At 42.4% G+C, this 25284-nt stretch overlaps 1 long non-coding RNA gene across 1 annotated transcript; it reads right to left on the bottom strand.

The window, feature by feature from the left end:
• Nucleotides 1-286: 286 nt before the first annotated feature.
• Nucleotides 287-25092, bottom strand: LOC308597004. Its single transcript, XR_014012788.1, has 3 exons — nt 24698-25092; nt 657-882; nt 287-574 (listed from the first exon to the last, which is right to left on the bottom strand). It is a non-coding gene; the product is annotated as an uncharacterized lncRNA (long non-coding RNA).
• Nucleotides 25093-25284: the final 192 nt, after the last annotated feature.

Raw genomic sequence — 25284 nt, 5'->3', positions numbered from 1 at the left:
GTTCTCATCAGCTGATATGTGTTAAGCGTGTTATTGTTGCACTATCAGTAAAGATTTATCTTTCAGTGCCATTTTGAGCCTTGGTCAGGAGTGGCTGGTGTAGCACAATGTCTGATTATGGCCTTTGTCACATCACACAGACAAGATCATGCCAGCAACATTTGTCACGCTTCTTCCCCTTCCCACTGCTTTATCATCTTTCGTTGTTACCCCTGTGTGTTTCAATATATAAATTAAATGGACCAGTGAATCATTTATTCATTTGTTTGCATTTAAAATAGTATCACCAGCGGGACACGTTTCATTCAATGTATGTCTCGGAAAATTGGGTTTGTTTGGCTTTTTCTCTTGTGAGCAAACATACAGTTTTGATGCAGCACACCAAAATACAGAAAGTAAACAGAATTCTCCAGATATGTCTTTTGAAGTTGTGGATCTAAATACCTTAAATATGTAGCCGTATATACTTCATTAGCCTGCCCCCGGTCCTCAATGGCCTCTTTTGTTAACACACTATTTGTAAATGTTCTGGTAATCATCTGCTTCCTTATATTCAGAGCAAAAGTGATGATGCCTTGAAAAAAGGGAGAGAAGAGATTTGATTGCTAAGTTCTGCTTTTGAATTTATGCCTGCTTTTTAATGGAGCCAAAGTTACCTCCCCATGGTGCAAGCCTGGAGGTCTTGGGCTACTCAGATGACAAGATCCTCCTCTTGGTTGTGCAGCTGCGGTCTAAAGGAAAGCAGAGCGATACATCTGGCACCAGCTGGGCTGCAGGAGTTGCTGGAAGGAGGCATACAAGGCGCCACCCAAACATCTTAGGGATTTCACTCCGAATTTGTGTAGGGTTTACTCCTTAGGCTTTTCTTCTCCTGAAGAAATCCTGCAAGGCAGCAGAGGTTTAGAATCCGTTTTCCTTTTCCTAGATGGGCTACCTTCCCAAGTTGATGAGTTCCATCTGCCCCACACTTCCCCCTACAGCACATGCAAAAAAACCCCAATGCAAATGATTGTAACAATGCACTGTTTGTTCATTCTGCTCGGTTCTTGTGTGCACTGGCTTGGCTTTCTGTTCACTGAACACATTCCCTTAAATATGCCCACATTTCATTGGATGCCAGGACTGGACACCCACTTTCCCTTCTGCTCTGAACAGAGGAGAGGTGAGTGAGGTTAGCAGTAGCTGATGTTGGTGTCGTCTTCTACTGATGCAGGGAGCTAATTGGGGGCAGGCCTGCACCATTTTGTGGTCCTTTCTCTTAGTTCTAGAGGTGGCAGACTGTTATGTACTGAGTTGAATAGGATCCAAACTGCAGCAGTCTGTTTGGTCCTAGAACAATAGGATCCAAAATGCAGCAGTCTGATTGGTCCTAGAACAATAGGATTCAGAATGCAGCAGTCTGATTGGTCCTAGAACAATGCAGCAGTCTGATTGGTTGGCAGGAACCACCCAATCCTGCTCCAGATAGAAGTGAATCCACAACCTGATTGGCTTACAGTAGAATTCCGGAATTAGCCAATCATGTGCAGCCCATTGTGTAAATAATGTATATAAAGCAGATACTGTGAGGGGACATTTGTTCATTCCTCCTCACCACTATGAGCTGAATAAAGAGCATGAAATCACTTTGCGACTCTATATTTCACAGACATTTTGTGTTACGCCGCACACACGTAACAAGCTTTTTCTGATTGATGCCAGCAAAATGCAACTGGGGCTCAGATGCAACCCCTAGTTTAAAGGAATAGGAAGTGGTGACTAAGCAGGAACGTTGTTTTCTCAAAGGCAAAAGCCGAACAGGGACCTGCAAGTGCTTACTCTCCATGAAAGAAGAATTCTTTAAACCAAGTAATCATCTCCCTTTTAAGTAGACTTCCACAAGTTGCTTCTCCAGTAGTGGCCCTCATGGCAATGAGATGGAGCTTTAGCTATTTCTTGATGGCTGAATCATTGCTGCTTACTGGGGAGGAAAGGAAGAGGCAGGAGGAGAAGGGGAAATCAGTGTCACATTGTCCACTATGGCCCTCCCATGCCACTGTGATTGGAGAGTTCAGTGTAAAAAGAAGAATGTGAGGCACTTCTGCTAAAATGTGTTCGAGTTGCAGATTGGGCAGTCCACACTGTCATTCTGCTTTCCAAGGTTCTCGCTGCCCACTCCCCATAAACTCTATTTGACCTATTTTGACCATAAAGGGGGGAAAGAAAGCTACAATTACTTGCAGGGTGTTTTGGATGAGTTTTGAATAAGCAACAAATTAATATGACATGCTGAACTTTGGCATTCTGTCTTTAACAATAACAAACTCCGTTCATTTTTCATTATGTGTGAAATGTGCAGATGTTAGTAGACAATGGAGCTCTAAGGATATGTGAAGCTTCAACAAATGAAAGAGGTTGATCCTCTGTTCTGGTTACATCAGTATATGTAAATGCACTTGTAAATATCTGAGAACTGGAGGGAAAGGAGGGGAAGTGTGTTTCTATATAATTTCCCCTTTGTTAAGGAATGATCATGACTATCCCATTCAGTTAATTTTAAAGCAACAGCTTTGGCTTGTATTTATTTAATGACAGACCGTTGTATCATGCTTTTCTGAAACTAGGGATGGAGAATAAATTTCATTCATCAATATCTCCTCTTAACTACTTGCTGGAAGTGGCCCTGAAGGTTGGAGTGGAAACACTGTGATACAGTGTCATGATCCCCTATCTCCCAGTACCAATCCAGAAGGATATCGGGGCCAATGGTATCAAAAGCTGTGCATAACCCAAAGAGAACAAGCAGGGTTACATGCCCCTCCTCATCTCGCTACCAACAAATATCACCAACTTAGGCAGCCAGTGCAGTTTCAGTGCCATGTTATATCAGGGTTAGCCAAAGTGGTTAACCCTCCAGATGTTTTTGAACTACAACTCCTCTCATCCCTGACCATTGACCATTCATGTGAGAATTGTTGGGAGTTTTGTTGGAAGCCACCCAGAATGGCTGGGGTAACCAGTGAGACGGGTGGCATATAAATAATATTGTTGCTGTTGTAGTCTAGCACTACATTGCCTACCTAGCTCTGTTGGTTAGCGCATGGTGATAATGCCAAGGTCGCAGGTCCAATCCCCATACAGGCCACATGCATATTCCTGCATCGCTGGGGGTTGGACTAGATGACCCTCAGGGTCCCTTCCAACTCTACAATTCTGTGATTCTATAGTATATAGCATCCACTAGGGGCACAAATGGCACTTTTGTGTAATCAATAGTTGCAAGTTTGAAAACATTCTTGCCTAATGCTCAAAAGACCCCTGCATGTGGGCTGCTATCAGATGTCAACACAGTTAAGGGCAGAGTGTTCTCAGCATGGCTGAATGTGTGCTAAGAAGGGGGAACTAGTCACTTGGCCAAGAAACGTGAACATTAGAAAACAGAGAACTGGCTGCCTATCAACAGCAGCCTCCACCCTATCCCATCAGAGACTATTTTCTTAGGCATTGTGACTTGGTTCCCAGAACTTTAAGCTTCACTTAATATGCATGTTGAAATATGCAGGATATATTTTCCCCCGGAATTCAAAGAAAGCAGTGAAAAACAAATTATGAAATTTCACTTGGCCGAAGCAGTGTTGCACTGCTGGCTTTCCTCCTTAGCTTTCAGCGATTTCCTAACAGCTGAAGACGTCACTAGTGTGAGAAAGTTTGACATTTAAGAGAAACAGGGGAATAGGAAGCTGTTAACCATTGCGTGACAATTATGTCTGGAGTTATTCTCATTTGCCTTCAGGTTACTCTGTGCCATCAATGTTGTTCTCATGTTTCTTCACACCCCTGTGAGTTTTGGGCAGCTTGATCCAATCCATATTGACTCAGAACAAAGTACCATCCATGTCAACAGTCCCAATTAAGTGTGCATAGGATTGCAGCCTCAGCTTCTTAAAACCGAAAGATTAGATTATAATAACTCCACCGGCTACACCTATATACACACACACAAAATTCGCATATATACACACAAAATATATACATACACATATATAAAATATATATACACACATTAAAAAAACATATATATACACAAACATATATACACACAAAATTCGCTGCGCGCTACATATATATTTGTAGAGCGCAGCGAATTTTGTGTGTCCAACTTGATCTGTTTCTCCAAGATGGAGACCAGCTAGAAAATGATGATTTATACCATAGTGTATAAAGAGCTGGAACCAATCCTAATTGGTCCAGTGGCAAATCTCTCACAAAGAGATGCCAAAGGAGATCCAAAGCATACACCTTAGATGTTGTAGTTATTTAATGTGTGTTTATGCCACTGATCTGATTTGTCACTCACAGCAGTGATAACGGACTGTGCTACAAAAATAACTCCCAAAACAAGGCTTTTCAAATGATAACAATTTATTTGCTTTCACAAACACCAGAGCCCCAAAGGGATAGTTAAGAAGCCATTCATGGAAGCCAAACAGAAATTTGATAGGCATGGGACCTTTGTTTGTCCTTAAATAGCTTTTAGAAGATTCATTTTCTATTATCAAAGAGATAAAAGCTGCTTGTGTTGTGTGGCATGCTGAACTTGGCAAGCTGTGATAATGATCCCAATCATTCTGAGCTAATATTTTGCAAGCACGCTTGTTTTTTAACAACAGAGGCATTGAGCCAATGTATAGACCAGCCTTTGCCAATCTGGATTTCTCCAGATGCTTTAGAGTACAACCCTCATCAGCCCCAGGCAGGATGGGATCACTGGAGTCCAAAATGTCTAGAGGGCCCAGGATATTGAAGGCTAGTACAGATAAAGACTATACCACCCTGTTTTCTAGCACAAGAGTCCCCATTCAGTTGTGAACCAGTAGAAGCTGCTAGTAGGCTAGCACTCTCAGAATCTGGAGGCATGCTCAGACACAGAGCCAGAGTCCTTTCTCCTTGGGCTGGAGAGGAGAGGAACTGATCACTGCACAGTTTCTTTTAGGTCCTTGCTCAGGAGTGACAGAATCAGAAGGGCCTTGATAATCTTCCCAGAATCCTAATCCTATGTTCTATGCTGCCTTGGTATGTTTTTGGGTTTTTTATGAACATGTGGATGGATGATAAATTGATTAGTAGGTAAATGAATAGTCACTGGGCATCACACCCCCAGAACTGGTCCAGGAAATTTCACTCATCCTTTGAGTAGCCAATAGAGCTCTGGTTTTCCCCACCCTCTTCCCACAGTAACCTTGAGGCTGTTTGCGAGTCATTCAAGTTGTTGTCTTTTGGGGGCAAACGCAGAATCAAATATGGGTGAAGAAAGCTGGATGGCCCTTAGAAGGGGATTCCTTCCTGGAACAGACTTCAAAACATAAGGGACACCACACACACCAAAGGAGTGGTTAAGAGCATTAGCTACATGGTGGATAGAAATATCTGCTGAATTCTCCAGTTATACTGTCAGACAGAGGAGCTATAAGTGTTATGCAGCAGTGCCTATGTTCCTGCCTTTATTTGTCATTATGGGACATGGGCGTAGCCATGATTTATTTTAAGTGGGGCACTCTTTATGCTGAGGGAGGGGCAGAACCGAGTTATCTGTGATGTAATTGGTCAGTTATTTATTTTTATTTATTTACTTGATTTAGGAGGAGGCAGCTTCCCCTATCCACTGCCCCTTAGCTATGCCCATGTTATGGAATTGGCTATAACTATAATGGAAGCTGTAGCTTGATTAACCACTTCCTGTTTCAGTTTCTTCTCTCCCTCCTCACTTCCACTGCAAGCACAGCTTAGTAGTTTTGCTTTTGTGCAGACATCTTAAAAAGGAAAAGGTAAAGGGACCCCTCACCATTACGTCCAGTCATGGACCACTCTGGGGTTGCGGCGCTCATCTCGCTTTATTGGCCGAGGGAGCCAGTGTAAGCTTCCGGGTCATGTGGCCAGCATAACTAAGCTGCTTCTGGTGAACCAGAGCAGTGCACGGAAACATCATTTACCTTCCCGCTGGAGCGGTACCTATTTATCTACTTGCACTTTGACGTGCTTTCGAACTGCTAGGTTGGCAGGAGCAGGGACCGAGCAACAGGAGTTCACCCCGTCGCGGGGATTCGAACCACCAACCTTCTGATCGGCAAGTCCTAGGCTCTGTGGTTTAACCCACAGCGCCACTCACGTCCCTGCAGACATCTTATTCCCACTAAAAACAGCTAAATTATGAATATTAAAGTATCCACAATTTTTCTACATGCAATGTTGCCCTTACAGAATCATCAATATTTCTTAGCAAATTAGGAGATCTAAAGTTTTGGCAATAGCCAAACAAAAATCCACAACAGGAATAGGATCTTGAGCACTGTACTAGTGTAAATGCTATTCACCCTAATGGTCCTATGGCAGCAGTCAATAGGTAGCCAACCTTAGGGATTTCTTTCTACAACCTACAGATAATATTTTCTATGGCCTCATCCTCTGAATAGGAAATGCTCAGAGTATTAATAAGTGGAATGAAACTGCCAAACTTGTAAAAGAGAATGTTTAAGGGTTAACTACAGCTGTTTCCTGCCTGAAATCTATCACACTGGATATGTACAAATGCTGACAGTTAGTTACTTCAAAGCCTCACATTAAAGGTAGTTTGGAAGCTAAAGCTAAGTTAATTATTACGGAACAGAGTCTCTAGCAGAATGTTACAAGATGCAAAGACATTTGGCTGGGAGTGGACCAGAAGCCTTGAACGTCACAAGAGTATGAAGGCGTTTTTAATTACTCTTTCTCTTTGCTCTGTAACTGTTCTGAGTCAAGTCTTACTCAAAGGGAAAGAAGAAAGTTTCAGTGAATCACCAGCGCTACTTCCTGCAACATGTTGCTTGCCCTTCGTGTCTCCCTGGAAAAGAAAGCAGTCGTCACATCTCTGTAGCCAGTAATACCCGAGGCATGTGTGTATCTAGAAACTTAAATAGTGTACATGTTTAGGCCCCACCCTGCAAAAGCTCCCACATGTGTACGACTTCATATTTAGTAATAAGGAGATGGAATTCACCGGGTCTATTTTACACCCATAGGAAATGAAGGATTCAAAATGTTACACAGCAACACCGTTACTCACTTTTTTAAAAAAATTGCCAATAGCACTTCCCTCCCAGACCATTTTCCTCTTGTGTTGTGACATTTCAGTTGAGAGAAGGGGCTGTCTTATTAAGGAATTTGGCTGTTCATCTGGCCCTCTGCCACAGCTGATGGAATTCATCCTCCTCTTGAGGAAGGCAAACTTTTTGTCCTATTGGCTGGCAGAGGGAAGCCTGCTCCACTCTCCTCGCTGCTGACTGGCTGAGAGCCCAACTGGGCTCAATCTCCCAAAGGAGTGGAGGGCTATATCAAGGCCCAAATGGATGACCCCCCCCAAAAGCATTTGCCCTTTTGAGGGGGCAGCAGTTTCAGAGGAAGGGAAGGACCAGCCCCATAACATCATTTTCTCTAGCAGTGACCTTGGTGCCTTCCATCAGCACTGGCTGTTTGCCCAGCTGTGAACCTATCTGGACAGGAACAGCCTAACTTCTATTGTCTATGCTATGGTAACCTCTAGGTTAGATTACTACGTGTTATATGTGGGGCTGCCTCTGAAGACTGTCAGAAACTTCAGCTAGTGCAGAATTTGGCAGCCAGATTGTTCACCAAGGCAAGATGGTTTGAGCATATTAAACCAATCCTGGGCCGGCTGCACTGGACCCAATTCCAAGTGCTGGTTTTGATCTATAAAGCCTTGAAATGGCTCAGGATGGCAATACCTCAAGGGCTGTCTTTCCCCATAAGAACTGCCCCGGACCCTGCTATTATCATCTGAGGCCCTTCTTGGTGTGCCACCTCCATGAGAAGTCAAAAGGGTGTAACACATGAACAGGCCTTTTCTGTGCTGGCTCTGTTTGTGGAATGCTCTCCCCAGGGAATCTTACCAGACACCTTCATTACATATGTTTAGGTGCCAGGTGAAACTTTTTCTGTATAATCAGGCCTTTGGCTGATTAATATTCTTTTAAATGTGTTTGTGGGATGGGGATTATTGGTTAGTTTTTGTTTTATTATGTATTTTGTGCTCTCATTTTTTGAACCACTCTTCAGATGAAGAGCAGTATACAAATCTAATAAAGAATAATAATAATCTTTTCTCTTTTTTCTTTCTTTGGCTGAAGAGTGAGGCTCTGGAAATGCTTTAAAGAAATAAAATTAAACAATTTTAATTAAACTGATTCAGAGATACCATAACATTTCCAGGGAAGGCGCACCCAAAGTATTTTGACATAGGTAATAAAAAGTTGGGTGCCCAAGGCAAAAAAATCTGAATGACACCCTCACTTTCACTAATTAATGTATAGGACTATCTACTGCGGGAAGAAGGGGGGTTGCCCCTTTGATAAAATGCTTCCACTCATTTCAGAGAGGCATGAACAAGTTGCATTATGCCCTTTTGGTCAGAGTTCTCTTACATCCTATAAACGGAGCCTTAATGGCTCCCAGAATCTTTTTATATTAGGTACCCATAGGCAATCCATTATCTCTCAGTGTCAGACTCCAATATGGCTATATGGAGATAATATGACTGACTTATCTTATGTGCTTGTTGTATGGGCTATTGAGATGTATGAAAGGGCCTTAGGACATGTTTTGGGATCAGAGAAGGAAAAATCAATAAAAGCTTTTTCCTTTTCCCAATCACTTGTCACCAACTATAGATAGATTTTATTCTGGAAATATGTGAGGAATAAAGTTGCTAACTTAAAAACGCTAAATGTTCATTCTAAACCTCTAAGCTCTAAACCATTCAGAGCATTGCAGACTGAAATTCTATGCACACTTACTTAGGAGTATCTTCTATTGAACCCAGTAGCAATTATTATTGAATAAATCTAAATAGAATTCTTCTTTGGGACTTGAAATGAGGCTGTACTTCTTACATGCTGTGCTTTCACACAACTACAATGAATAGAATTCTCTTCCTTTTACTTTCAAGTAAGTGTATTACTAGGTGTATCCAGAGTTGGGTTTCATGAGCATATGGATGACACCTTGCTCCAGAGCGCTAAATGACCGCTCCCAATGGCTTCACGTATACAGCTCAAGAGCCAGAGGGCTAAGAAGCATTCACCCAGTGCTAACTTCTGGAATAGCCCCTAGAGATAATACCAGAAACGCTGCAGAACTGTGCCCCCAATATGCTTTTCTCATAATCTAGGAGGATGAAATGGTTGATGGTATCAAAAGCTCATGAGAAATCTAGTAAGACCAACAGGATTGCAGTCCCCTTGTCTTTCTCCCAATAGGCGATTGAGACAGATTCAGTCTCAAACCCGGGTCTGAACCCAGGATGAAGTGGGTCTAGATTATGGATACCAGATTTTTTTCAATGAATCCAGGGACACTTTGGAGTCAGTAGTGGGAATGGAGAGGCAAAAGACCCTGGGCCCAAAGATACATGCATACCCCAAGCCTTCCCTGATGATCTGCCCCCTTTGTTTTGACAGATCAGGGGAGGCTCAGGAGTCACGGGGGGGGGGCTTGCCCAGGAGGGGTGCAAGGCATGCGGTTTCTCTGCCAGGCAAGTGCAAAGCCTTTCTTTCGCACCCTGTGAAACATAAATGCGCAGAGTTTTTTAAAAACTGGGCAACGGCCGGCCTCAACTCCCGAGCCTCCCCCGATCAGTCAAAACAAAGGGGGCAGAAGATCTGTACCACCGAACGTCCCCAGTTCCCATTTGGCAGCAGCAGTCAGCAGCTCAGAGCCAGCCTGGTAAGGCAATTGGATCTGGCTGGCTTCAGGAGCTGCTCGCTGCTTTGGCGCCCGCCATTTTTCCTCACCAGAAGTCCCCATATGATGTGTTGCACACAAGACACGTCATATGGGGACTTTCGGCAAGGAAAAATGGCAGGTGCCATGACAAAGAGCAGCTCCTGAAGCCAGCCAGAGCCAACTGCGCTACCAGGCTGGCTCCGGACTGCTGAGGCTGCCGCTGTCATGTTTCCCGGGGACAGATTTGCAAATCGGGGAACATTCTGGGGATGGAATTTGTTCGGGGACAGATTTGCAAATCCAGGGACTGTCCCTGGGAACCGGTGACATCTGGTAACCCTAGTCTAGATCAGTGTTTCCCAAACTTGGGTCACCCATCATCAATTTCCATCAGCCGTAGCTAGCAGGACCAGTGGCCAGGGATGATGGGAGTTGTAGTCCAACAACAGCTGGAGACCCAGGTTTGGGAAACACTGGTCTAGATAATCCATTTTCTCTAGGGATGCCTGCAGCTGAGTCACCATGATGCTCTCAAGTGCCCCCCCAGGGGTATTTGTGATAGGGTGGGTTGTTGTCAAATACCATCAGGTCCACTGTGTTTTTGTCAGGAGTAACTGCACAAATTGCCTCCTTCAAGGCAGTTAGCACCACTCCTTATGCAGAGACATGTACACCACACCCTGAACCTACCCAAACATGCCCCCACAACTAACTTTAATCAGCCACATTGGTTCAAGGGCTACATTGTTGGGAGCATACACACAAGTACCTTGTCAATGTCACCAGGCTGCAAAAACTGAAAGTGATCTTAGAAAACGTGGTTTGATGGAGCATTGGAAACCTCACTTGGGATTGCATCCATCATGGCATCTAGCTTGCTGTGGCAGTGAATGTCTTTGTCCTCAGTGCCTAGCAAACAACTCACAAAGGGGAGGTGTCCCAGACTCCATTCACTGATACAAGGGTCAACAGCCTACAGACCACCCTGAAGAATTCTGCTGGCCAATTTCTTGAGGATGTGATGAAAGTAGCAAAGTATGGATTTAAATTAAATATGTGTGCTGTTGTTTTGAACACTTTCTGTGTATAAAAGATACACACATATATACACATATGTTTTAAATAATGTAACTGTTTAATATGAGTTTTTATGATATTGTAAATTGTTTTGGGGTGCCTTATAGGAAGAGGTTCATAAATTATTATTTTTTTTTTTAAAAAGTAGACGACAATATTATCTGTGATGAGTGCATAATAGAAGGCTACAGTCCTAACCCCACTTGCCAAGAAGTAAGTCCCACTGAATTCTATAGAATTTATTTCTGCATAGACATGGCTGGAATTGCACTGTAAGTTTCTGGTTTCTGCATTTTAGGTATTTTCTGGGAAGCAAGACCCACAGTATGCATTGGACTGCAGTCTTAAGCACTGTGCTGAAATACTCTACACAAATACATAAAGAATAAACTACTGTAGCTTAGGGGTTCTTTAAGTCATGGCTTTAGGGCTTTCCATGTGAAGCTGGTTTCAGCGAACTATACTCACCCACAAATCCAACGTATTTAGCATTCTTCCTGTCTGCGCAATATCCTCCTTTGGCAATTCTTTGCCTCTCTTTCTAGAACGGATCTTGAATGAGCAGACCTTTGATTAGTCTCCTTCCATGTTTGTACATAAGGGTAATTAATGATATAATTATAGCATTAGGAACAGTGCTCACCAGCAATCCGATTGCCAATGACTTATTTACTCTAATTGCTAGTATAAATGTTGAGAATGAATCCCATTTTTTAAAATAAGAGCCGCTTTCAGGTTCCTTCTTCGGCGCTCTTAAAAGAATTGTGAGACGAAAGCAAGAATAACTGAGACCAGAGTATCCCTCCCACCTCCATTCCACCAAACACATTTGGGATGAAAAAAATGTGGAGCTGAGTCTAGCTTGTGGGTGGGCAACATATGGTTGGACAATGTGGGCAGCCCCTATAGATACTTCTCAGGCATGTAGACCTAGAATATGCAGTGTGCCTAGAATACTAAGAAAAGCTTCATACTTCATGAAAATATCTAATTTTATTTCCCACTCATATAGCAGCTATTTAGCTATTTAATAGCTGAAGTGGGGGGGGGGAGGGCAGCTTGAGGGCCACTGTCTCTTGTAGGCAAGTTCTGTGTTGGATTGTGGCTACCATACGTGTTGTTGTTGTTGTTGTTGTTGTTGTTGTTGTTGTTACTATTATGAGCCCCGGGGGCATGCTTTGTATGGTGTAGCATCAACTCAAGTATGTTTAGATACAGAATCAACTAAGACCGTGCTGCAATTAAATGCTGGGGACTTTTGAGAAATATTTCATGCCAAACTTTATTAAGACCCATGGACTCGAGAGCATTTTAAAGTGGCTTCTTCTCCCCTCCATTTGTTTTCATTAAGTCTATAAAATGTGCATCCCTTTACTTATTTAAGGAATTTGAACATGCAGTAGGTTAATATGCCACCATGGAGGCCAAATGAGAGTAAGGAAAACATTCCTCTTCAAGATCGGAATAAATAAATTCATAAACTGTAAGTTTTAATCAGAAGGTTGTCAGAGACATCAAACTGTTTGTCTGGAGGTGTGACACTCCCCTGTAGCAATTGTATTGATTTTCACATTTTTCTAGGATACGTGAAAAATAGCATGCCCTGACAACAATCTCTGATAATTTGAGCAATGATTATAACCCCAGTACTATAGAATGTTGAGTTAATCAGGGAGAGGCAGCTCCTGTTTTCTCCATTCCCCAGGCTGTGGTTTGAGAGCTGCAAGTGTGTTTTGATTATGCTCAGGAGGTTGGAACAAAGCCCAGTGAGGAACTTTCCCCTATGAGAAACTCTCGGACTCATTGTTGTTCTCCGGCAGCTGCCACTCGGAGGCAGGCTGCCTGGAGGTCTCCCATAGCCATCATGAATAGTCGCCATTGAGAGTCTTATCCTCTATAAACTCGTCTGACCCCTTTTAAAGCCATCAAAGTTTCTAGCCAGCACATCTTGCCAGAGCATGTTCCATAGTTCAGCTATGCACTGTGTGAAAAAGGACTTCCTTTTGGAGGTTCTGAATCTCAAAACTATTATATGAGAGTGAGAAAAAGTCCCAATTTTCTCCACACCATGAATGATTGTATACACCTTTATTGTATCGTCCTTTGCTATCACATCTACTGCACAATTTGTATATTAAAGCCCCAAACATTGCTACCTTCCTGCATAAGTGAGGTGCTCTAGGTTCTTGATAATTTTGGTTACCCTTTTCCGCGTGCTTATTTCATGCACGTGGATTCTAGAAATGCCAGATATTCTACAGAGGGAACCCATTTTTAAGATTTTTCATCCACCTTATCATCTAGGCCCACAGCTGCTGTAGGGTCTTTGCTTGGTGCATTGACAGTTGAGATAGTTCAGTCGCTAGAGCCAGGAGTCTCTTAATCTCAGGGTCAGGGGTTCGAGCCCCATGTTGGGCAAAAGAGTCCTGCGTTGCAGGGGGTCGGACTAGATGACCCTTGTGGTCCCTTCCAACTCTATAAGTTCTGTGATTGTTCATATGTGGTGGTTATGGAATTTCTTCCCTTTGGTTCTTTCCCCTCTCTTCTTCAGAAGGCAAGCTAAGATATTCCTTTGGTTATTCAATTCCTTGAATAATTTGGCTGACTGGAATAATAATAAGCTGGCTGACTGGAACCCGAAACAGGAGAACTTGTGGCAAGTTCCATTTGTTGAACGTTGTTCACTCATGGAGGCAGAAGGGTGGAATATAAGTCTCTTAGATTTATCAGTGTAATAACTAACTTCATTCAATGCTGAATTCATATCAAAGGTGAAAATATCGGGGCTTCCACTGGAGGAAAGCTGAGGTCCCCATCTTCTGCACTTATTTGAAGTGCTCAGTAGTACAATCTGCCTGCTTTTTTAGGTAAGGGTGTTGCTGCTTGTCCTGGAATGTCTCTATGTATATGTTTGAAGTAAAGCTCTAAAAGGTTTAGTTTACTTAACAGGGCACCTTATTTTGTGGACAAAACAGACATAGGTTTTGAGAGTATGTTATGCTCCTCAAGAAATATATAGTTGCATGCACACACACACACACACACACACACACACACACACACACACACACTATGGAAGCTGATGTTTTGCATTTCTTTCCCGTCAGCAATACTAAGAAGCTGTCAGAAGCCCTGTTCTGCGTGCTATCTGGAGGACAGCTATAACCAGCTGTATTCAACTACAGTATCTTGGCAGTAGGCAGATATGTAAGGAGTGGAATGACTCAGGGAGAAATGAGAGAGGGGGAGCCGCGGAAACTGGTTCAAGTAAACATGACATAGCTTCTGTCAGTAAGCTCCCAAGAAACATCACCACACAACGCACTAGCAGAATATTTAGATTCCCTCTTGCTATGTAGAGAAAGTCACTTTTCAGAAGCTTGGAGATGATGCTATTGTTGCCCACGATACACGTGTTCATTTTTCTGCCCTGCCATGATGTTTGTAATGCTTCAAGCAGTATCTGGAAAAAGCTAGAATTATTTCCCAGCAAAATACTGCCCCTTTTAGTTGCAGGTTCCACTTGCAGGATAGCGCCTATGCTATTCCTTCGCTGGTGCTGAATAGTGCATTGCCTGTCCTCTTCTCTGTGCCCAGAACGTTTTAAAAAGTTTTGCTTAAGAAATTAGTTTGATTATGGAAATGGTTACGTACATAGCCTCTTATCTGCAAAAGCATAACACTGACCTTTTAAAGTGAAGATGTTCCCTCACTAGAATGTTCTGCCCTTTCAAGACCAGCAAAATTGACTAGACCAGAAGTGACCTGGTGCATCCCAGTCAATTTCAGCTTCACCATGCTGTATATGCCCAGTCCTTGAACTGCAGGGCTTGGCACTGCCACAGATGCCAAATAACACACATTCTGCATTGGTCAGGAATCAATCTTTTAGTGTGGCAGCACCTATAATTTTGGGACTCTCTGACATCAGGCAGGCTCCTTCGCTGTACTTTTAGTGCCTGTTAAAAACCTATTTTAAACATAGTTTTCACTGGATTTGCATATTATAAACAAAAGAAAGAAAGAAAGAAAGAAAGAAAGAAAGACCAGTACTGATCTTAGCAGGATACAGTAAAATTGTTTAGACAAGCCTACCCAGACATGAAGAAGGTTGATGTATATTTTAATCTGTTTTTAGTTTATTTCTGATTTTCATTTTTTGAATGTTTCAAATCACTGTTTTTGCTGGTGGTTTTTATTGTTTTATTCTCTTTGTAAACTGCTTTGAGGGTGTGGTGTTTTTTTTTTACAATCAATTGTTATAGAAATTTTAATAAGTAAATAAATAAATTGGACAGGGGTCGGCAATGTGATGCCCCTCCAAAAGCTTCTGGACTCCCAGTATCCGCAGCCTTCATGGTCAATAGTCTGGGATGATGGGAGTTGTAGATCTGGAGAGCATCACATTGGCTACCCTTGGCATAGAACTAGGAGATGCATCTGACATTAGGAAAGAACCAGGAGAAACAAAGCAAGCACAAGTAGGCTTTTCTCCTCCACAGCCAGATATTTCACCTTTCTGTGTACAATTTTGAAACTACTCATGGTGGCTCAGAGCAAGTTCAATTCAGGGCTAAGGTGAAGATCACCTTGGGTCCTTTGGATTTTCCCTCCTTTTTAATTTAGCTCAGTATAATCATGACAGCTATAATGTAATGAAATAGTTCGCTGGTTTCATCATGAATAATGTGGGAGAACCCGTGGTAACTTTAACCATTCATGATGAATCCTCTGATTAATATGAGCAAATCAAGTTGATTAAATAGCTGATCCTTCAAACCTGTTTGACTGCTTGGCTGCAAAGAATTAATTGGTTTGGAAACAGGGAGATGGCAGGTGTGTGGACATGAACAGCTTTAACCTGGCTGTCTTGGATGCTGAATGCAGATATTTGGGAGAAACTGCTGGCTCAGTCCCGTTTTGGGGTTCTGGACTCTGAATCTACCTGGGCCAGCTACAGCTTCCTCACTTTTTCTTCTCAAAATAAAGAGCATACCCGTGTGAAGTAGCATACATGCATGAAGAAACTCCAGATGAAACTGTCCCTAAATAGGTTGTCCTGAATTTCAGACTGGCCAGTGCAAAGTGACAAGGGTGTTTGCTTGAATGACATTAGTTCTTAATGGGAAATCGGCACGACTGAAGTCAGCAGGATTCTGCTATTGTTCCATTAAAGTACATCTTGGTGTGCACTCTTTGTTCTACTTAGGGCTGAAGCACGGCAATGCCAAAACAATTGAATTGAAGCCAGTTTAGGCAATTTAACTAGGAGGTAATTGAGGCTGCCTGTCCAGAACAGACAATGATGACAAGTCCACAGTGACTTCAGTCACAGCCAGTTGGAATACATGTGGCCAGTTTATATCACTTAAAATAAGGTACAATGGCAAGAAGAAGCCAGGAGAGGGTGAAAGCCAGAGCTCCTTAAGAACCCAAGACCTTTATAGCTGTTTGACTCAAAGCACAGCAGAAAATGGTAAGCTGTCCAAAAGGAGAAATTGACAGCTGGGACCTCTTCTGGTGTTGGATCTCCTTGCCTTTAGACCACCTTCACTGACCACCTTCACTGAGCTCTTCTGTTTCTCCCACCTCTTACTGATGAAAGAAGCAGTGGCAGAACTCAGATAGAATCCCAAGGAGCAAATTTCAGCAGCATCTGCAGAGCTCCCATTTCTCCTGACCATGGTCCACACTGATGTGCCACAACACACAAATATACATGTATATGCAATATGCCTAATTTCTTCTTCACCTATAGTCAATGTAGCTGGATGTCAGGAAACTTGCTTAGCATAAATATTTCAGAAAGCTTTTCAAGTTGCGTGTAAATACATCTGCTGCTGATCACACTAACTGCCTTGTTTCCCTTTACTTACGAGGAACCGAAAAACCATAATAAATAATTTGGGCAGTTTTTCTTGGCAAAAGGTGCAGGTTTGTCTCCCACTTGTGTGCTCTATGATTCACTTCCATAAAACGTCATTCAGTTCCAAAACTATCAGAGATTTCACTCAAAAGTATATATACTGTAGGATATGGTGGATGGAAACTATGTCACATAAATTGCTATTTAAAGTTCTTTGGTTTTAAAAAGAAAAATCAAAGGACCTAGGAAATAATGGAAAAAGCATTTTAAAGGAGGAAAACCAGGCTTTTAAAGCCCTGCAATATAACTTCAAAGAAAGGTTGCTCCAATAAGGGTGTTGACTGACCTTCAGACACTACATGTTCTAGAATACCTCAGAATACTTCTAGGTGCATAAATTATTATTGTTTTCACTTACAAAGTCCAAGGCCCTCCCCTTCAAGTGAAATAAGTCAGGGTCCAGACTTTGGCATCTCTCCTGGACTATAATTCCACACCTAATGGCAGAGAAATTTTAACTAGATAATGTCTTATGGGTTTTATCCAAATTCCGATAGGGTGGAAATAGCACATGATACAGTTCTTCTTCAACTGTATCATTTCAGAGAACAGACCGAGGAATTAGCAAATCAGATTTTTAATAAACAAACAAACAAATAAATATTTTATTTTATTTCTAGGTAGCTCACTGTGATGCCAAAAGGTTTATTTGGTTCCCCAGCCTCCTCCCTCATTTGTCCATTAAAAATTATATTAAAAATAATTGTTTTAGACTAGTTTTTTTATAAAAAATACTGACTGTGATGCCAAAAGGTTTTCTGTAGCCCCCCAAAATATGTTTATTAAAAGAAGTTTTCTCAATAATATGCTTTTTCCCCCTACTGACCACTCCTGTGGGCCATCTGCTAAGTTTCTGTGATACCAAAATGTGGTTGATGAATATTCCCAGACCTCCCCCATATTTGTCCTTTAAAAGAAATTAAAAATGACACCCACTTTGACATGTGTACCCCAGAGGGAGTTAACCATAGGACAAGAATGGCCCTCAGCCCCCCAAAATGTTAGTTTCCCCTGACACATGGTAAGAGTTGACATACTGTGTTTGGTTCTCCAATCCCCGAACCTTAGAAGTGTAGGAAAAGTGTGTTCATTTGGCAAGCTCATCTGTCAGGGCTTGAGTCGGACACAGGTTAGCACAAAATATGCAAGACTCCATTGTCAGTGAAGTTCACCCTTCATTCAAGGAAACGGCATGCAACTCTGCAACACTTCCCAGCAGCTCTGGCCCTATGGAGCAGTTGCCAGGACTGAAGGTCCCTGCCTTCCACTCTTTCAAAGGCTCCTCCTCTCCCAGATTTTTCCCAAGCAGTCTCAAACTGCATCTGCACACCTCTGGTCTCTGTTCTCTCCCCCCCCCCATTATTCTGTGCATTCTTGGAGACCAGGACAGACAGCCTGGCACATCAGGAGAGACAGACTCCCTGGATTCTCCAGCAGCCTCTTGACCCCACTTCCTCTGCTTCAGCCCCAGAGTCTGAACTGCTCCCTGTCACAGGCTCTTCCTGCTCACCACACCCCGTTGCCTCTTCAGCATCCAGCCCCTTGACCTCAACCAATCCTTGACCTCTCCTCAGTATCCCACCATCAATCCCCTGGCTCTGAGCCTTCGTCCTCTAGGGTTTCCCTTGGGGGTTCCCTGGCTGCTGCCTTCCACCACTCCTCTTCTTCCAGCCAGTCCCTGATATCATCTCAGTGATTGGCCTTCTCTCTTGGTTAGCATGTAACACACTTTAGAAACTCTGGTCTGGAATTGAATAGGAGGTCAACAGATGAGTTTCCCAGTTATAAGGCAACATTGAGATTGCATACAACCTTGCTTAACCCACCTAAATCTTGATAGGTGGACATTCAGTGCCAATGGCCCACTAAGTCTAGATAACTTGTGATCTGAAAAAGGGGCCTCTGTTTGTCCCTTGGGTATCCAAAGCCTGAGAATTGTGTTTACAAGGGCATCCAGTCTCCCTCTCCTCTTATGTTCAGGCATTGCGTGGAACACACTGTTATTTGCTTTATAGCCAATAATTCTCTCCATTAGTGCCTGTTAGTATTTTGCAATACTAGAACCTGAGAGTTGATAGGGGGGGTTGGCTGTTTGCATGAGACATTCCTGAGCCTGCATAGATGGCGAAACATAACTTGCAAACTGATAACACACAGATCTGACTTTTAGACTGAGCAGTAAATGACACAACCCCCCCCTCTAAAACAGGCTCTGGAGTACCATCTGTCATTCAGCAAGGCATTCTGTCCTCTCCTCTCCCGCAATTATGTAACTGCTTCTTTACGGCCCCCGTTTCAACAGTGTTTGAACAGACCCAAGATGCAACATGAAAATGCCATTTCTGAAGCCTGCAGGTATAATTAAAAGCAGAAGTAGCTGTTGGTTGCATGCCACTTACTTATCAGTGTACAGTTGCTCCGACATTGCACTGTATTAAACATCTCTGCAATTGTTATTCAGTTGGTGATTTTTTGTTACGTGTTTCTAATAGATTGTGCTGTTTTTATGCATTTTTATCTACAGTAAGCCCCCAATTTATGCACTTGTGTGCATTCAGCTTATGCACGTGACAAAACAAATTTTTTAAAGGGAGCGGAAAAGGGGGAAATGACTTTGGCCATCCCACCTGTCATGGCATAGGCATTTTCTCCTCCTGCTTAACAAACACAGGTGTGGAGGTTTGGTTGGCATTCAGTTTTAGCATAGAACTGAGTCTTGATCATGAGTAATGAATTTCACTATTATATCTTAAGGCCTGCTGCCCCCGCACCAGCTTGCTTTCTACTCATAGTTGCATGCTTTTATTTCAAGTTGATTTCATTCTCTCTCACTCCTTTTTACTAAGCCACACCTCTTTTTATGCTTGATCTAACATATAAGTGGAAGTTAGTGGGAACCTCCGTCAAACTCTTAAAAGTGTAAGAAGAACCACACATCAGTAATAAACAGAGAAAACTTGATGGCATGATAAAAATGTCTATGAAAATGCTTTTCATTTTTCAGGTCCGTTTATATGAACCATGTAATTTCAGGAGCAGATCAAACTCTTGCCATATATATATATATATATATATATGCAGGTTTTGGTGTTTTCGGGTATCTTCCCGTGTAAGAGTTGGGGTGTCTAGGCGACGTTTCGACGAGGTCTCACTCGTCATCTTCAGGCTGGTGCTTTCGGCTTCTTGTTACTAGAACAGAGCAGGATCTCAGTGTTTGAGTTCTTATAAATACTGTTGAGGGGTGTGGTGTATAGCCTCCAACGTTCTGGGCAGAGAGGAAGTTCCCAGGTTATTGTGCCTTTTCTTCTTTTGTTCATTAATTACTTGAGGGATATCTTGAGTGATTTCTTGAGTGATATTCTGAGTACCACTTAGGAGGGTCATTAGGTGTGGATTAGTTGCTAAAGCTTTCGTGTCTTGACCTCTTGAGCTTGTGAAGAGTTTTTCTGAGTTTTTCTGAGAAGAGTTTTTCTGAGAAGATGGCTGTACTGCACTTAGTTGTGCTCTGGCTTGGCTTCGTGTATAGGGGCGAGCTGTGGTTTTGTGCCCTGTGCCAGCCAGATCTGTGTCTGGTGTGGTTGATTGGAGATGGCGTGGTGTGGGTTTGGGTTTGGGTTTGGGTCTGGTGTGGTTGATTGGAGTTGGTAAACTTCCTCTCTTTACCAACACATGAAAGAAACAGGACACGAAATTAATTTTGCAGATTCCAAATTGCTCTTTAACATGGAACATCACCACAAGAGAATAATCATGGAAGCCATCGAGATAGAGAAACACCCTCACAACATGAACAAGCGTGACGACACGTCCCGCCTGCCAGACATCTGGAAATTAGCCCTCCCCACAAAAACCGACACCAGAACCAGAGGCACACAGAACGCCATCTCCAATCAACCACACCAGACCCAAACCCAAACCCTCTCCACAGATAAATTACAGATACCATCCAGTAGCCAAACCATAGTGGCACCTCCGGATGCTGCACCCCCCTGCAATCCCTACACAGATCTGGCTGGCACAGGGCACAAAACCACAGCTCGCCCCTATACACGAAGCCAAGCCAGAGCACAACTAAGTGCAGTACAGCCATCTTCTCAGAAAAACTCTTCTCAGAAAAACTCAGAAAAACTCTTCACAAGCTCAAGAGGTCAAGACACGAAAGCTTTAGCAACTAATCCACACCTAATGACCCTCCTAAGTGGTACTCAGAATATCACTCAAGAAATCACTCAAGATATCCCTCAAGTAATTAATGAACAAAAGAAGAAAAGGCACAATAACCTGGGAACTTCCTCTCTGCCCAGAACGTTGGAGGCTATACACCACACCCCTCAACAGTATTTATAAGAACTCAAACACTGAGATCCTGCTCTGTTCTAGTAACAAGAAGCCGAAAGCACCAGCCTGAAGATGACGAGTGAGACCTCGTCGAAACGTCGCCTAGACACCCCAACTCTTACACGGGAAGATACCCGAAAACACCAAAACCTGCATTCCTGTACCCGTGAAAATCTACGAAAGCATATATATATATATATATATATATATATATATATATATATATATATATGGACTTAGGTGTTAGCTTAACGTGAACTACCCTTGAAGGTAACAGAAAACACAAATGTGAGACTTTGAAGGGTTTCAATTTTCAATTTGTTTACCAGCTTATCAGCTGTTTATTTTAATTCCTGAAATGATTTAGCACTCTTTCCTTTTGGAGCAACCAGATCCTAGAAAAGCGAAACATCAGCTGTGAATACTATCAAGCAGGCCAAGTCACCAAATGCCAATCTAAGTAAACAGACATGTGACCCTGGCAGTGAGGACACAGCGAGATATTTCCCCTGCCTGCTTGTACGTGGCTTGTAGGGTAATGTCACAGACACACCTTCCATATAAATCATATGTGAGCAGATCGTCAGGACAGCTGCTCCCCCGACCAAGCCTCTTTTACCCAAGCGACGTGTTAACCACAAGTCTGCTCCGATAACCGCAAGGAAATGCCGACAGGGCTTCATAGGGAAATGGTGGCTATTTTCGGGTGGGACTTATTCTCATATCAGCAAATGTGCATCAGCACAGTTTTATTGATTTGGTGCTCCTGCACAACAAACCCACTTTTCCCCCCAATATAAGGGTTTTCCAAGTAAGGAAAGGAATGGGAAAGTGTGGGATAACAGTTGTTTGATCTTCGATACAACACCACACAACCTCACCCACAAACAAAACCACCTCACACACTTTCTGCCAACAAATCAGGATGCAGGTAAACAGGTTGTATGGAAGTGACGGTTGTCGCTTCCATTTTCTGCCTTGCCTGTGGATGGTGTTGATGTGGATAATATAATTCACACCCACAAACACACACATACACACACAAATAAAAATAAAGTAGACACCGCAATTGTTATTCGGTCAGTGATTTGTTATGTGTTTTTAATAGGTTGTGTTTTTATAGATTTTATGCATCTTTATATACAGTAAGCCCACAAATCACACGCCTTATATGCATGGCAAAACAATAATTTTTTTTTAAAGGGGGCAGAAAGTGGGTGGAGTTCTGGAAAAAAATAACTTGGGCAATCCCATCCATCATTAAACCCAATGTGTGTTGACTACACAAGATTTTGACTTTGGGCACGATCCATGGAATGTAACCCCTGCACAAACTGTGGGCTTAGAATAATAGAATCTTAGAGTTGGAAGGGACCCGAGGGTCATCTAGTCCAACGCCCTGGAAGGCAGGAATATCAACTAAAGCATCCATGACAGGTGGCCATCCAAGCTCTGTCTGTCTTGTTGTAAACCACCCTGGGGGTTGCACAAAGGGTGGTATATAAATCATCCCTATATATGGAAGTTGTATAGAAGATTATAGCTGAATGAGCTCAATCTACAGTAATGAGCAAGCAGTTCTAACACCCAAGGCATATCTGGGTATGTAACTGTCCTTGCAATTTTATTTTGGCCTTCTTGAGTGACACTGCAGCTTGACAGCTGGCATCTGTTGCCTTTTAACATGTGAGATGTCAGCGTGGTAATGTCGGGATCATTTCCTTGCACTACAAAAATTGATTTTTCTTCATGAAACCTGTTGCATTTTCTGTTTCTTTCTGGCTATATTGCCCAATTAAACCCATTAACCTTCCTGGACAGTTTCTGTTGCTGGCATTTACTGGGTGCTATAGGCAGGTTGTGATCTCTCCTATCCTCCCTGCTTCTAAACTTTAAAACTTATATACTTTGCAGGAATGTTTGTTCCTGCTGGTGTCAGGAGCTCATATTAAATTAATACACTCAACACACACACACAATATCCAGCATGCTTTGTTTTAGTACTATGGTGAAATTCTACGCCACTGCAGATAATCTCAGAACAATGTTTTGTTACCTCTTATTAGAAATGCCACCATATTTAGAAAGCTCCATGAGCTGGGGACACAAAACATCTTCTTATAAGGTTAAAAAAATACAGTGCTGTGTCCAATCCCAGGAAGTCCTCGCTTGAACTTGCATGAGCTATGATGTTTTGTGTCACTAATAAACAAACTAGAATCATATAATAAGCTACTGCTTATTATACGTACTGCCACCAGTGATTTTATTTTTCACTTTACAAAGCTGTTCCAGGAAACAGAGAGGCAGTTTGTTCTTTTGAGATGGGAGAGATTTTTGCTGTGCCCCCCCATTGCATAAACAGCCTTGTTCTGTAAACTGAGTGTGATAACCCCTCCTGAAAGTGTGTTGTGTTGAATAGGCCTGGTTTCCACAATCTGTGACTTCTTCTAAACTCCCAGGCAGCTATAAAAAGCAATGAGATTAGAAAGTTATCTTTACCCTCTCCTCACATGTAATAAAACTGCTTTTATTCCTTTTCTGCAGAATTCTGCAGAATATAAATTCTGCAAAATTTAAGGGTGGAGTGAGGGTGATATATAGTCTATGTAAAAGATCTTTGATACTAGTCTCAGATTTCCCCAGGCTATGTATTCTTTACAAAAAGGAAACCTGAGCAGTATTTTTCCAAGGAATTAGTTTGCTGCTGTTCTGTCATGAGTTGCTACTATCTGAATAATAGTGAGAATTTTTCAAGCAGCCCACATTGGTTGCCCAAAACTTGGAGGATATGCAAATACTGCAACCCAGGTTCAATTATCTGATGGCTCCCAGGAATGACATGTGGATTTCCTTTCCCTCTCTCTGGTGAGCTTTTGAGTTGCCAGCTTGTTTTTCTTGGCCAGGCTAGATGTCCCTGATAGTTATTTGACAAACAGAAAATCACCAGGGATAGTTTTTCTCAGAATTACATCTGCAAAGTAACCTCACCTGCAGAATTTCTGCTTGTCAAACAGTTGTGAAAAGGCACAGCTGCCCAGCCAATTCTAAGCTTGGTAGAGAAAGAACACACACTTCATAACTTGGCTACTGGAACCACTGTAAGGATTTCATTTAACTGAAAACTGAAGCTTAGAAAACCTGCTGCAAACTGGATAACACAATAGTGCAGGAAATGGAAAATCCCCAAAATAGGGCATTTCAGAGTGGGGTACGCTGCCACCACCTTTGGATAACCTCAATCCTCCTCTTCGTTGTTGTTCTAAACTAAAAAGGCCCGGCTTATTTGTTTATTTAATGAAATTCATACACCGTGTTATAGATACCCCACAAGGGAAAGGGAGCAAATATTTTTCTTATAACACATTGCTTGATCACAAAAGGGGGGGGGGGAATCCTTAAAGAGGTTTACAAAATAATAATAATGATGATGATAAAACTATGAGATTATCAGTAAGAAGAATTAACAACATTTTGAGACTTTCAAAAAGTTAAAATAACATTTCGAACACTTTCCTTCTTAAAATTATCAGATTCGGTGATAAAGGAAAAAATAAATAAAATAAAATAGCAAATTAGAACTCTCATCAAGTGTCTAAATACCTGGCTGGAGGCTTTAGGTTTTTCCAATATGCTCTCTTCCACTTTACAGCTGGCTTTTTCGTTAGTATTCCAAGCTCTATGGTATCCCTTTTCAGATGGGAGAGATCTGAACTGTACACGGTGTTCTAAATGTGGCTGGAGAGGAGATGTATGAGATGCTTCACATTTTCAGTTTCCTAGTGATTGGTTTAACCAGATTTACAGTTTTACTGTCTCAGCACACTGATCTTATGCAATCCTAAGCATGCTTGCAAGAAGTAAGCCCGACTGAGCTCAACGTACTTCTCTAAATAAGCATGCAAGAATAACGCAGCGTCAGTGACCTGTTCGCCATCAACTCAAGATCTGGTTTCCATGTAGTCATAAAAATGCGTCACTCGTTTCTTTTAGGTCACAAGGTTGAAGGGAAGCAGATAAGTTGCTGAGCTACGTTGCTTTGGGAATGTGTTGGATCCCTAACAGCAGACATCCGTGCTGTGGTGCAAGTTCTCACTTACGAAGTGACTGGAACATGGACCTTGAAGCCAGCTCCCTTTGCTGGAAAGATACCACAGGGTTTTCTTTACAGGCAGGAATCCTGGTGTTGT

The sequence above is a fragment of the Podarcis bocagei genome, assembly GCF_964188305.1.
Source record: "Podarcis bocagei genome assembly, chromosome: 11".
In the NCBI taxonomy this organism is placed as follows: Eukaryota; Metazoa; Chordata; class Lepidosauria; order Squamata; family Lacertidae; genus Podarcis; species Podarcis bocagei.
The sequence above is the reverse complement of the archived record's forward strand: the minus strand, read 5'-3'. Positions and strand labels throughout refer to the sequence as shown.